A 15,732-nucleotide genomic window follows, 5' to 3' on the forward strand; every position below is an offset into this window, starting at 1 on the left:
TTAAAGCTGAGAATCCTTGAACTCAAGAAGTATAACCTAAACAAGTATTGTCACTCCTGAATCTCTGTCCTCTGCTTCAACTTATCATAAACTGTTGTATATTTGTTTAGGCCTTGTATTTTGTTGAGTTTCTTTTCTGTTTCTGGGATTATAACAGTACTGATTCTTATTTTATGTAGTTCTTTGTCAGGTTCTTTCCTGTTTACATTTATGTTTCTCATCTATGATAGGATGTCTTCTACCAATCCCTTCCTCTTACCTAAAGAACATTTACTATGCAGATCTTCTGTCCTCATAAACTCATAAGCCATCTCTTGCCTTCCATGGATGTCCTCTTCTGTGGTACTTCAGAATCTATCTCAAGACTCTTGCGTCATATTATTTTGATTTTTGACACACCATGATAAAATGACAGAGTAGTAAAAGAAATTCAAAAACTTTGACTGAAGAATATAGAAGAGGTTCACTGAAGAAAAAAATAAAATTTAATAAAGTGGCTTCTGACGAAAAGAAAAGAATCTGGGAACTGCCCTGAACAAGAGGAATGAAGACCACCATTATCGTATCACAACTGAATACGATGCCTTATTCTGTGAGTGGTTTTGTAGAGAAAATCTTCTGTGATAAATCCAAACACTTCTCTCACAGCAGTCCACCAGTAACGCTATTGCCTGATGAAACCCATGTGGAAGTGTTGTCTAGTTTGGACAAGTCAGGGTTCCTTGGTGGCCAGGTCAGGGAGGCCTATGTTGCCTCCAATCTGTGCCCAATCCACCTGTCTGGAAACAATTCAATAAAGCATTCCCTAACACTGCTATTTTTTTGCTACTTTTTTAACGTCGCACCAACACATCAGAGGTTCTTGGCAACAGAAGGATGGGAAAGAGCAAGGATTGGGAAGGTGTCGGCCGTGGGCTTAATTAAGGTACAGCCCCAGTATTTGCATGGTGTGAAAATGGAAAAAAATTGAAAACCATCTTCAGGGCTACCGACAGTGGAATTTGAATTCACTGTCTCCCGAATGCAAGCTTACAGCTGCGTGACCCTAACAACGGCCAGCTCACTTGGTAACACTGGTAGAAAAATGCGCAGTGGCTCCGTGTTATTGCAGGATAATGGAATTTGCTATTCCAGCTTCTGATAACTGCAGATAGAGCCACTGTCAGAGCATCTCTTCATATGACTGCCCATTAACTGGACCATTACAACAAATATGGTACAAAAATGTAGTTTGCAGTCACGCTGGCTCAGATCATAACGTATGGTGGATTCTTCTCCAATTCCTGTGAGAAATGGTCACTCTCCATTGTCCAAAACACAACGTTGTGGTTTCTTGAACTTCGGGATATTGCACACTCATGGCATGACGTTATTGTGATCATGTTCCAAATGGAATCTTCAGAGACTGGCAGCACAAGCATTGCGTTGAGCATCCATATCATCACCACCCAGTTGAGTAACAGACAGTGGTTCAAACAATTTTAGGCCTAAATCTCTTGTTATATGGCATCATATTGTTGTCCAGGTTATGCCAAGTTCAGATGAATGTTTTTGTACTGATTTAACAGGTGCCTGCTCCATAAATGTCTGTATGTTGATGCAAGTTTCCCTTCTTGTTATGGCTCTTCCGCTTCACACTCAGTCGTTGACCCTCTCTGATGCAAATGCACACTTTTCCCATCATAATAATGTCAATTTGGGGGGGGGAGGCAATGAAACTCCAAATCTCTCTTGGAAACAATTTATAATATCTGCCATCATCATATCAGTAGGCTATTGGGTCTCTCGAGCACCCACACTGCAGCAGCCAAATGCTGTTCAACAGAACTTGAACTCATGTTGACTGCCATCACAGGCAGAAGTTCTAGTTTTGAACTGATACATGCAATTCTTTCCCGCATTGTTAAGATTGTTACACATTATTATGAACTGAAGTGGGTAATGCAACTTATGGCACACCCCATAGAGACAAACATTATGGAAAGTTAAAAATTCTTTTCCTTCTTGTTCTGGATATGACTGATGCATAAATACCAATTTTTTAACATTCTGATCAAAGTGTTTTATGTATATACTGTAGATATTGCCAAAATCGTGGAAGGAATGTAAGAATTAAAGAAGTGGAGAAAACTTCTAGGAGAACTGTTCGGTTTTAGAAGTTGGAGATCAGCATTGGAACACCCTCTTTTGTGTTGATGGGAAAGATATGATTTTAGAAAAGGTTATGATAATTTTGGAGAATCTTGGTGCATAACCTATTGGAAAAAATCAACAGTTTTTTATTTGGTACTCTTTCTATCACTTGGCAGAAATAGTGTATTTAAATGGTGCTGTCATGTTATGACCCAAGTGAACGGAACAGGATGGTTTGAAATTTAAAATGAATTAGAGAAGTCAGACACCGTCGGTTCTGTGGAGAAATGTCTGTTACGAGCGGTGTCCACTAAAACAAGGTTGTAAAAATTAATTGAACATTTTAACAGCAGAGAATGTTCACCTTAAATATAATCATGCATCTTTATTCTGATTATTCTAAATTATTTATAACTAAATATATGCCTGGGAGATATTACAAGTGATTTTAAGCCTTTACATTTTTTTCGTTTTTTTCTTTCTTTTTTTTTCTTTTTGTACAAGTAGCTTTACGTCGCACCAACACAGATAGGTCTTGTGGCGACAATGGGACAGGAAAGAGCTAGGAGTGGGAAGGAAGCGGCCATGACCTTAATTGCCTGGTGTGAAAATGGGAAACCACGGAAAACCATCTTTGGGGCTGCCGACGGTGAGGTTCAAACCCACTATCTCCCGAATACTGGATACTGGCCACACTTTAGCGACTGCATCTACCAAACTCGATTACATTCATTACAGCTTTGGAAAGTAATCATTCAGCTGGGTAAACAAATTTAGCACATTTTCTTTACTGCGATATTCTCAAAAGATAAAGAACAACCCAGCGTGACACACACATTCTTTATTCAATTAACTTCAACTTTCAGGTTATTTGCAATTTCTCACACTTTTTCTTGTAACATTGGCCTACCCAATCACAGTTTCTTTGCTTGAACACATTTGAATCACTCATATACTGCAATGTTCACTTCTGAAAAAACTGAGTCCCACTTTCTTTTCATTCCTAGATACCTGGTTTCCTTCCACTCACTTAAAATATCATTTTTTTTTTTCACAATTGTGTTTTCCCCATAGTTTAATTTTTCAGGGAGCTTTTCTCACTGAACATCCTATTGCACTTTTCTTGTCTCGAGATCTAAGCACTCATCCTTCCTCATGTTTACTGGGCGATTGAAATACTATGGTATTTCTGACTCGGCAATCAGCACATGAAAGTTTCTTCCTTGTTAAGTTTAACTGAACTACCTGACCTTGACCTTATCAATGACAATATGAGTTATGCATTGAAGATGCAATATATGCTGGAAAATCCCTTGGTAACTTGTGAGTAAACAGTCACTGGTAGCATTCCCGGTCAACTACAAATCTCAGAATGTACAATAATTAGAACAAAAGTTGAGCCTAACAAAAGGTTTGGAAAGAGGCTTGTACAGAACAATTAACTTCACAGCTACTTCAGCTTGTTTTCCGTGGTCACGAAATTGTACAAACATTCAAAAGAAATTCATGTATGTTTTCAAAATGATTTTAAGATAGGAAAGTGTCCTGGAACGTGTAAAGCGTCCTATAAGGCAAGTGGACAAGATTAATGGTGATGTCCGCTGTCCGCAATTCAAGGTGTCTGCTTAAATGAAGCTTATCTAACATGTGTCTTATGTACCAAAAATATCAGTTCCGTGCAAAAATGTCTGTATGGGGAGGTGTCCGTTGAATAAAGGTGTCCTTTCAGGCAGGTTTGACTGCATCATGTTTACTGTCTGTAAATGTGAGTGACGATGTCATAATGGTAGTAAGAGTAGCTTAAGGATGTGCAAGAATGAACTCAGAATTATTTGCTGTTGACATTGTAATTTTGGGAAAGGATAAAAAAATGTCCAAGAACAGTTGATGCATTAAGTGCAAAAATTGAGAAATGGAAAATAAGAATCAGCTTTGAGAAAGGGAACAGTGGTGGTGATGAGAGAGGCAAGGAATAAAAATGAAAATGGGAGGCAAAAATACAGTAGAAGTCCGTTATAGCGAGAATTCACAACATCGAAAAATTTACTCGCTATAACGGATTGCCGTTATATCCGATTTTTGTATAAAAGTCGGAAAACCCTTCATGCACTTTAAAATCGCTATGAAACGGCAATCAGTTTGTTCAGAACTTGCGTTTCCATAGATGATATCCACACTACAGCTTACTTGTTTGTTATTTTTCGTAATCCGATACTACCTGAAAGTGTATGTTTAATTTCATTCTGAAAAAATACAGTACCGTATATCTCTGAATCCAAGATGAACCCCACTTTTTCCTTCAAAAAAATTAAATCAGGCTCAAAAAGAAGTTTGTAAAGTCATATGAATGCCTTGTCTTACAGTAGGCCTACGCATTTTTAGACTATTTTTAGAGACGCCGAACATTGACTTTCGTCACGCCGTATATCTTTATCTTTGGCGGCTGCACAATTATTTATTTCCGCGGGTTTAAGGACCATTAACTCAACATTGGCATCATAATACCGAAGAGAACTCGTTGAAAATTTTCCGTCAATACCTATTCCATGCGTCTCTACAATACAACGATCCATCAGGAAATTATTCTTGCTGTCTATAAAACTGTTACTTTTACGCTGCGTCAGATATAACCGGCTGCCGCTACACGCACGTCTCGCTTGTCGGGTTCGGCCAAATTCAACGGCTAGCGATGTATTGGCCTAATCGCGGACGTTGTAAGTCAACGAACGAGTTTATTGCGCCACGGTATGGCCATTCCGCTCTTGCGTTTTTCGTACACATACCTCACAATTTCATCTTCGACTTCTTTAAAGCGTCCTTGTTGCGGACCACTGAATGCATTTTTTGTACAGTACGCATTTTTTTAGCTCTTTGTCTTCACGTTAACGCCAAATATTGGCTTTAATTAGGCCTATGCCGTATTTACTTGCGGCTGCACAATTATTCTACATTTCCGTGTGTTTAATAAACATTAACTTATAATTGGCATCATAATATCGATTAGAACCCGTTGAAAATTTGCCGGCATTACCTTTTCCACGTATCTTTACAATACGACTATCCATCACGAAAATATTCCTGCTGTCTATAAACCTTAATTTTACTAAGCGTCAAGTACAATAGACGCGTCATGACTCTGCGACTGAGTAGCCACGGCTTTTTTAAGAATTCGAAGGGTCGCATGCTTTGATGCCATTTGAGAAACACACAGGCTCTGTACAACAGGTTGTCGTGGCTAGCGATGTGTAGTAAAGAGGTGGTCGTTTATTGTCAACGAGTTCTGTGCGCGTGTGAAAAGAAGCAGCGTGGTTGCCGCGGTAGTTGCCAGTGGTATCCATTAACTTACTGTTAGGCCGCGAATGCAACAACTCTTGAGTTTTCGCATGAGATTCTGAGAAAGAAAAAAAAAGTCTGGGATTCGGAGAAATACGATATCACTCCAGAGAACTCTGTGGCAAACACCTCAGCTTTCTTCTTCAAACAGCGTCACCTACCCTAACCGTATATGTAGCCTATCATGAAAACATACTTTTTGAAACGCATGCAGAGAAATAACCTCCTCGCGAAAAATTTACATGTAAATAGCCGTAACTAGACGCGAGAAGATATGAAATATCCTCTGAAATCAGTGATGTACTCTCCCATATCTTGAGATGTATTGCATTCTTACTTAATTTCCGTATATAACATTAAAATTAAGATATCGTTTACTTCAGTCTTTATTTTTAACGAGTTAACAACTGCAATCGGCCACGTTATTTACGCATTTATTACGAAAACGTGTTTTCCTCTTTCATTTCGAATTTTCTTTAGAGACCAGCAGTCAATGGGTATTACTAATAAACTCCAACATCGCCTTTGAATGTCAACGAGAGAGCTCGCAAATGCACAAAGTGAGAAAACTATACCGTACCGAAGATGATCGATAGCATTTTGTTCCAGACGTTTCAAACAGCGTCACGTATACTAACTTAACCGTACTATGCGTATGATGAAAACACACTTCAAGCGCCAGTAGGGAAATTATATCTTTCTCCCTATAAATTTTCATAATAGCCTTTCCGTAATTTAACCAGACGCGACAAAATATAAACTAACCTCTGAAATCAATTAAGCACTCTGCTATATCTCAAGGTGTATCCCATTATTACTTAATTGCAGTATTTTGCTTCAAAATTAAGCGGTGGTTTAGTCAGCCTTAATTTTAACGAGTTAACAATCGTTATCGGACACGTTATTTACGCATTTATTACGAAAATATGTTCTCTTTCATTTCGAATTTTCTTTACGGAACAACTGTCGACGGATATTACTAATCGACTCCGACATCGCCTTCGAATGTCGACGAGAGAAATCGCTAGTGCACATAGCGAGGAAACGATTTCGAAGGTAATCGATCGCATGCAATATCATCGCTGGGGTGCATAAATTTCGGTAACGGAAAAAATCGCTCGTAATAACGGATGCGCCAGTGATAGGGTTCTCGCTGTAACAGAAGGACGATACACAGTTTAATATAGGAATTTTGAAGGGACAGAAAAATGTCGTCGCTATAACGGAGTTCTCGTTATATCCCGTACTCGCTATAGCGGACTTCTACTGTATATTACATACCTGTGTTAACATATACTGCTGATACCTGGCAAGTGGCAAAGAAAAATGAAAATGAAGTGGATTAATAGCAGCAGCAATAACATTTCTTGGAACTATCTTGTGTGGACAAGGAGATATATTATGAGAATAATGTAGACATACTAAAAGAATTCAAGGTAGGAATGTTGAGCAATAAATTGGAAAATGGAGAAAAATACTGAAATAGTTAGGATATAGTAAATGAATCATAAGTTAAGAGAGAGAGAGCACCTGTGCAAAATCCAAATTATCATGGATGGATCTGGTTAAGAACAGCATAATCCAAAGGGATGTAGACTGGAACATAGGAAATGATGAGGATGGGGTTTTCATAATATTTCTCCCTTCTGTCCACAGCTTCCCTTGAATCTCAATTAATAAAAGTGCTCACACCTGTACAAACACTATTATAATGTCAAGTACAATTTAGAAGACATTGAGGGCATAGGGGTCATGCTGGGAACGAGGGGGAACTATTCCCAAACTGCTGGTTACAGTGATCAAATATTTTGTTGTATGGAATGAAATAATTATCAACTGAGGCACCTGCAGGCTGAAAGCCTTGCCACTCATGATACGATATCATTTAATTATAACCTTTGAATGTTAAAGCATAATTTCATATTCACCATAGTAAAATCTGGATATAAAAGTATATCTTATTGCATTACTTTAAAATATCAGTTGGTGCAAGATTTTCACTTACATTTCTGTGTACCTGTTCACGAACTAGTGATATCTCCATGTTACATTTTAAGTGTTTTTTGTACTTTCCCAAAGCGTTAGTATAGGATGTTCTGATAAAACATTAATACTTAAGGATGATTTGTCCCTCGTATTCTTGAATTTCCTTATGACGACTGCTGACTAGCTGTTTGTTAGTACTCTCTTTTTATTTTCCATCTCTCTGGAAAAATAAATGACAGTTAATTAGAATTTTGCTTCAGAGGAAAAATTAACAAGTAATGAAAAAAGATCCAGACAAGTTCATGCTTTTTGATTCATACTTTCACAGCCTGAAATAATAGACCTGATAGTCTTTTGGGTTTATCCTGCTTGAAATGAGATAAGCTCGTGGAAAACTTGACATTTCACTTTCGGCATTATTAAATTAATAGTAATTTCTGAGGAAGATTTTTATGAAATGTTAAGTTTTCTAGCAGTTCGTCTTGTTTCACCGGTAATAAATCCAAAATATATTCAAATCTTAAAACATCATTACTTACGAGGTACTTTGCAGTTTATGTATTACTGCTCTTAATAGCAATATGCTACTCCTGTCATAATATTTTTTCATTTTTAATAATAAAGCACTCTTTCCATTTCTAGCATTCAAATTGATGGATTATGAACAGTTTGGTAAGGTAGGTAAACTATCACATAATAAGATGAGCTTGAATCAGTAAGTTTAGGATGGGAACATTTAATAGGTTAAAATGGCTATAATTTTGTAGTGCTACTGCTTGTGTTCAAAATGTGCTGTGTTGGTAGTTTAGGAATGTTATTATTTTGCTCTTGCTTGAACTGTATTTTTACTAAGTTGCTATTTAATTATATATGATTCATTTTTTAAAACTTGTAAAGAAATTTTGGTTAAAACAGTTGGAAGATTGAATCATAGTAAAGTTATATGTAGGCCTATTAGTCCAGTAAAAATATAAATTTTGGTACGCCAAATGTTGGGTAGTTTTGATTTTTTGATATGTTGATAGTGTTGGGCCTGTAATGTAAAGTCCAAGTATTTAACCTTGGCACGCCACTGCGCCCCACTTGGCATTGGGGAAAAAAGACATTTTCTCTGTTTTATCAAAATATCTCCTAAAAGGCTGGTCTAGCAAAAAAAAAAATGTTAATTCCATATTTAAAATATAGTAAATTTGCTACAGTTTGAGTTCTGTAACTTATGTGGTTAGTGAGATACACCCTTTCAGGCAATCTTGTTTTTATCGAAAGAGTTGCTAAAGTTGTGATTTTTTGTCAAATTTTGTTAAATATCTCCTAAGCTAAGGAACCTCCGTGGCTCAGGCGGCAGCACGCCGGCCTCTCCCCGCTGGGTTTCGTGGTTCAAATCCCGGTCACTCCATGTGAGATTTTTGCTGGACAAAGTGGAGGTGGGACAGGTTTTTCTCCAGGTACTCCAGTTTTCAGTGTCATAATTCATTCCAGCAACACTCTCCAGTATCATTTGATTTCATCTGTCATTCATTAATCATTGCCCCAGAGGAATGCGACAGGCTTCGGCAGCTGGCACATTTCCTATCCTCGCCGCTAGGTGGGGGCTTCATTCATTCCATTCCTGACCCGGTCGAATGACTGGAAACAGGCTGTGGATTTTCATCTCCTAAGCTAAAGTGTAGAGTAAACATTGTATGGATCAATTTGCTGTACATAGAGCATTAAAGGACATTTCTACAACCAATATTTTAAGACATGCGGTTGTTCGTTTAAAGGCTATAAAAAAATTCCACTCAAACACAATTTTCATACTTGTAATTTATTTTTCAATTGACATTCACAGTCATTACAATTTTAAGTTTGGACATTATGAAGCAATAAGGATACTTAAAAATAGTTTTATAAATGTGTGCTAAGTTTGTATACCACAAGTTAAAACTAGGGCATTAGTAGTGAGACATAGATCAGAACGTGTTTTTGCCATTTTGAGCTTTGTCTGCTGCTCAGTTCATTGAGTTCAGATACAGAAGTTTTGAGGTTATCCCCATATATAAGGGGCATTCAAATGAAAACCAAACACCCGCAATAACACACATTCCACATGATAGGTGGCAACACTGTTGTTACGTATCAATACTGCCATCGCTGTGGTAAGAGAACTGCATAGTGACAACTCACAGGTGCACACAGTTGTTAGGTTATGTCTTTGTTGTTGCACAGACTGGTCTAGTGTGTTCGTCCAGCTGTAGAAATTGAGGCAAGCAAAGAGGAGCAAGAAGTGTAGCTAGTTTTCTGGTGGCTGAGGGCGCTTGCATATGCAGAACTCATTGTCGTATGTCTGCTGTGTATGGCGAACACCGCATGTCCACGATGAGAGTGCATTAGCGGCATAGGAGATTCCAAGAAGGGAGCTCATCACTGCAAGACGATGAGCGAAGGCTACGCTTCAGCAATTTTGTTGGGAAACACTTCATCATCCTCTGTATTGCCCGGATCTTTCACTTTGTGATTTTTACATTTTTGGTGATCTGAAGAAAGACATTCGTGGAAGTCGGTTTCATTCGGACGAGGAAGTGCAAAGTGGGTGCAGTTGTGGATCCGTCAGCGACCTACCCCTTTCTACAAAATGAGAGTTGATAGCCTCATCTCCCAGTGGGATAAATGTATTAACGCTTTTGTTAATTACTTTTGAATAAAACCATTCCATGGTCACATTGTAGCGGGTGTTCGGTTTTCATTCGACTGCCCTTATAAATGAATCAGAAAAGCTTCACCTGCCTTAGCCACTTGGTCAATGGTTGCTTCAAGGTTGAAGAATACTTGGACTTTTTGTACCAGGTGTCAGTTTTTTCTATAAGAGTTCAAAATTTAGTCTTCCCTTGACCAAAATGTGCACTTGTCATGTCATACTCTCTAAAAGCGTGAATGAACAAAATCATTCTGCTACACTTGTGTTTAAATGACTTGTTGGAGTACAACATATCAGGCGTCCTCCTTTTTCCACATTTTCTGTAGTATAAGTTGTCTTTCATCGGTGCTATTGCCGTTAGAAGAACCAAAAGGTGAACGTTTTCGCCAACGACAAAAATGTTGTCATACTGAGATCAAGCAGAAACAGCCATTGTAACAATTAGTACATCTGCATCTTCTGCTCTCTGTTTTACTGTTAAATTTCCTTCTTGTAGTACTTTTTTTAGGGGTTCCATGAACTCTGCATTATTGCATTCATTTGAAAATATTTCTTGAGAGAAATTTCTGGACATGTGGCTTCATTGAATAGGATCTCATGTGATGAATAAAAGATTTTCCATTGAATACGTTCTGCACTTTTCGTGCCCCTTCCTATCGCATCAGAAGGATATCCATCAAACACTACAGCAGTGTTGAAACTGTAGTGTTGAAACTGTAGTGTACTTGTAAGTGTGTAACATGACTCTTAGCTGTGCCCCCCAAAATTCAAATTCCATTGCCAAACAACTTTAGGAAGATGATGTCCATTCACCACTACAAAATTATTTATTCCTTCGACAACATCTGTGGTTGGTATGAATGATGAAAATAAAGATGTTTTAGTCCCCTTTCGTATACCCTCTTCTGTAAACAGTGACAAAGGAAAAGGTGACAGTTCAAATATGAAAAACCTTTTCAGGTCTTCATCTGACTGTTTGGTTACACAGATTTTGTTGAGTGTTAGTGGGCCCACAGTAATTTTTCCTTTCACAGTTTGAAGTTACCACCAACAATTTGTGGCGATTGCTTCCAAACCAAGTTCGTAAGACAAGTAACAATTACATCTGCTGTTCCTGCCATGCCACTACTTACTGATATTAGCACATAATTTGCGAGGAGTGGTATGTGTTGAGAAAACCACTGTATAAAATTTTCAACATCTTCATTGCTTCAAGCAATGTGAGAAGGGTGCATGTTCACATGTTGCTCACTATACATTGATTTTGTGATACAAAATAAATGTAATGTAAATATATCTGTACCCATGCTGTACCTACAAACTGTTGCAACTTCTTGTCAGATGCAAATAGTACCTTCTCTGTGTCTGTGTGAGGGTTCTCCCACCATCATTATTGTCCTGAGTGGAACACACCACTTGATTGTCTGGCATTTGTCTCACGATTCATAAAATACCTATTGCACAACTTCGACTTTGAACAACTACAGGTCTTCAAAATGTTAGTCGTAGAAATTTCCTATTGTACTCTGTACACAGGAAATTTACTCATCATTAAGACTGATCCATATTATGTTTGCTTTAAACAACTTAGTTTAGGAGATATTTAACAAAATTCGATGAAACATCACAACTTTAGCAACTTTTTTTATAAAAACACAATTATTTGAAAGCCTGTATCTCAATCACTACATAAGCTATAGAGCTGAATTTGAGCTCAAACTGTAGCAAATTTACTCTGCTTTAAACTTGGAATGATTTTTTTTTTACTAACCTTTTAGGAGATATTTCGAAAAACAGAGAAAAGGTGAACAAAATTTGATGGTTTCTCTTGAATGCCAAGGGGTGTACGGTGGTGCCCAAAGTTTGAAAAATTGGATTTTACATTACAGGCCCAACACTAAAAACATACCAAAAAATCAAAACTACCTGACCTTTTGCACAGCAAACCCCTATGTTCAGGACGATTTTATTGGGCTATATAGTCAAGTCGCTCCCTGAAAATTTTCTTTGTAATGGAACATATAGAATACTATGCTTGATAGCTCTTCATTACAAATTTAATATCAAACTGTATTTATTGTCATTTGAAGCCTAGATAATCCACAGAAAACATACTTAAACCTGTGTTGTCCATTTAGGGGAAAAATATCCATTGAATTATTCACAAAGTTTGATTGCTTGTTCTGAAAGTGTGTGAGAAAGTTAGATTGACCATTCTGAAATAATTGAATCCTTTAACTGCCAGGCGAGGGAGAGAGAGAGTGTGGTTTTTTTAAATCTGAGTCCATTTCGATATCTTGTTTTCAACATACTTTCAATTTGTGCCTGATTTTCTTTGTAATCCTCAAAACTATCATATGGAAACTAAGCACTCTCGCCTCACTGTCCTACTTGGAATGGAAGAAAAAAATAATTGCTATTAATTTACTCTGTGTGGAACTTAAACTGGAGTATTAGTCTCATTTACAAATTCAACTGATGCAACAAACACCCTAAAGATATCCATGTTTAGCTAGTGATGTTTTCTAATTCTGTTACAAACCAAACCCCATGGTGGTACTACAGCCATGATGGCCCTTGGCCTACCAAGTGACTGCTGCTCAACATGAAGGCCTGCAGATTACGAGGTGACCTGTGGTCAGCGCGATGAATCCCCTCAGCCATTATTCTAGACCGGGGCTCCTGTCTCACCGCCAGATAGATCTTCAGTTGTTCTCACATGGCTGAATGGACCTCAAAACACCCCTGGGATCCAGGTAAAAATCCCAGACCTGGCTGGAAAATGGTTCTGGGACCTCCAAGTGAGAGGCAGGCTTGCTACCCTTAGACCACGGGGCTGGCCTAATTCTAGTACATGACTATATAATTTTCATTTTTTATTTGACATGGATCAAAGTAGATGGTGTAAGTGTTGGAATCATTAAAGCAATCCTGGGTATGATATGTTTTCAGCATTATCCTCAGTGTAGATAAAATATGATTTTAATTTTTGCTGAGCGAGTTGGCCATGCAGTTAAGGTTGCATAGCTGTGAGCTTGCATTTGGAAGATGAAGGGTTTGAATCCCACTATCGGCAGCCCTGAAGATGGTTTTCCATGGTTTCCTTGGTTAATGCTATGGCCACTTCCTTCTCGCTCCTAGCCCTTCCCCACTAAAAACTTTTGATGTGTTAGTGCGACGTTAAACCACTAGAAAAAAAGGATTCTGTGCTAATAGTACTGATATTTATGGCTTTACAACACTTAGATTCTGATGACAGGCTATTGTTTATCGACTCCTCAAAATGAGTTTGAAAGCAAATTTGCTCCGTTACGGAAATAAATTTCCCCTCTTTCCGTTACTTCATAATGAAAGTTTAAATGAAAAGTATGATGTCGTAAACACAATTTTAAGTTCAAGTTGTCTATAGAAAGGTAGGAACATATAGGATAAACAGGTCAGCAACAGAAGAGGGAGTAATAGAAAAGGAGACATGGACAAGCATTAAAATACAAAGGGAGAAGGACAGTCTGCACATGTTCATACACTGCTATCTTCAGATAGATACTTTCTCTCCATATCAGTTCCAATCCTTTTATATCCATATCTTTTCAGGCTCTGATGAGCTCATTCCTTCTTTGCAACTTTATCAGGAGGGCAGTCTTCAACACTCCTTGAGGGGCATCTTGACAAATTTCAGTCTTGATTTGGGAGTTGTGAAATTATAAGAAACATGGATAAATGCATGAAAAGGGAACAGCCAAAAAGATAAAGATGAATACATGTGGTAAAAGACTAGCAACACAGGACAAACACAAATTGAGAAAAAGAGCCCATTGGGTTGATATAATGCAAATGAACAGAAAAGTGACAAATCAAGTCATATTGTATAGAAAGGTTGAATTTGGAAAGGATAGTTTAATTAATTGCAAACAATATCCTTGGCAGTAATCTGAATAGTTACTTCTAGGATTGTAAGTTTGTGGATTTATTTGCTTGTGGGGCAGTTGCAGTAGAGAATAACACAGTAATGTGAAACACATTCAATTAAAGAATCTCAGAAAGGTGCTCCTGTCCCCATTACTCATAAAATTGGGATTAATTAAGAGCCTTTTTGAAGAGTTAGTCAAAGAAGGAAGTACTGCTTAGCAGATGAACTTCTTACAGATGAATTATTTGAAACTGAGCTAACAAGTATGAAGTTGCCAGCTTAAGCAAGTTTATAAGGCAATTGCAGATACCTCCTTAGGTATTGAAACAGAGGATTATGAGTCTCTTGTTGAGACTGTAGTGGTCTGGAGAAATGGGATGTTGCATTTCACTGAAAATCCATTATCAGACATGGCTAAGAAGCAAGAACATTATCAACATTGGTGGAACCCTGCAATGGTGAGGATTATTCCTCCAGGAGTATGAATAAAATGTTTGTTTGTTTGTTTGTTTGTTTGTTTGTTTGTTTGTTTGTTTGTTTGTTTGTTTGTTTGTTTGTTTGTTTGTTTGTGTTTTAAGAAGTAGTAGTCCAGTAACAGAGGACTGCATATGGTGAACGTTGAAGGTGCCACAAATGAAAAGTATGCGAATCTTATCAAGCAGTATCTTCTGGCACTTTCATTGCTCATCATTTCATCATATTAACATGGGTATGTTTTTGGGCTGATGGCTATCTGGGATTACTATGGACAGAAAATTGACACTGTGGTAACCATCGCAACCAGTGTTTGTCATCTGTCTATACTAAGTCTTCATAATCTTCTTCCTCACATTATTTCCATGTGCCAGAACACTGCTTTCCACTGTCTTTGCCATCTTGTCTTGGTCACTAGCATAATATTATGTACATCACATCTCCTAAGCAGAAAAACATATCCCATCTTTTCCATGTAGTGGAGAAAATTATTGTTTGCCTTATTAAGACAAGTTAACTTATCTTATTGCATTCAAATCTTACCTATTGTGTGTTTGTAGGATTAGGCTACAAGGCCCTACTAAATACTTTTCTAAAAGATATTTTTTCTTTTACTTTTCACAACATTTATTGTACCATTTTACAACTTGAAATCTAAAAGAAATAATACTAGCATAAAATAATACTGTATTACCTTTACAAAATTAACAGACTTAAAAAAAAAAAAAAAAAAAAAAAAAAGCAAGCATTACTAACTTTAAATATATATATAATTCGCTGGGGCCATCAAGGACCACGTTAAGTCTTGTTGCATTTGACACTGAACTTGGACTTCTTTAGAGCCCAAATTTCCCTCATTCTTTGTGAATGGGCCTGCTTACGCTCCTCTGTCCAAGGGGCACCGTGTCTTCTCTTCGGTTGCTCGTCTCGGTTTAGCCCGTTCGTCAATATTTTCTTGCGGAAGAGATCTCTATTGAGGGCGTCTTCAGCTGAGATATGTAGCATTTGCAGGTCTTCTTTGGTATTTCTAAACCAGGGAATTGTGGTTTTGGGGTTTGAATCAAAAAAGTGAAAGATTTCTTTAGTTAACTTTCTTCCGTCCATTCTTGTCAGATGACCATAAAATCGTGCCCGTCTTTTTCTGATTGTGTCGGTAATTTTCTCTATTTTGCTGTAGACTTCCTTGTTGGATCTCTTTTGATGGATTCCATTTCTGTAC

At 37.6% G+C, this 15,732-nt stretch overlaps 1 protein-coding gene across 1 annotated transcript in view; it reads left to right on the top strand.

The window, feature by feature from the left end:
• Nucleotides 1-15,732, top strand: part of Lap1 (leucine rich repeat containing protein 7 lap1) — a 472,349-nt gene that overhangs the window by 158,243 nt on the left and 298,374 nt on the right. The window lies entirely within an intron of this gene.

The sequence above is a fragment of the Anabrus simplex genome, chromosome 2 (genome assembly GCF_040414725.1).
Source record: "Anabrus simplex isolate iqAnaSimp1 chromosome 2, ASM4041472v1, whole genome shotgun sequence".
NCBI lineage: Eukaryota > Metazoa > Arthropoda > Insecta > Orthoptera > Tettigoniidae > Anabrus > Anabrus simplex.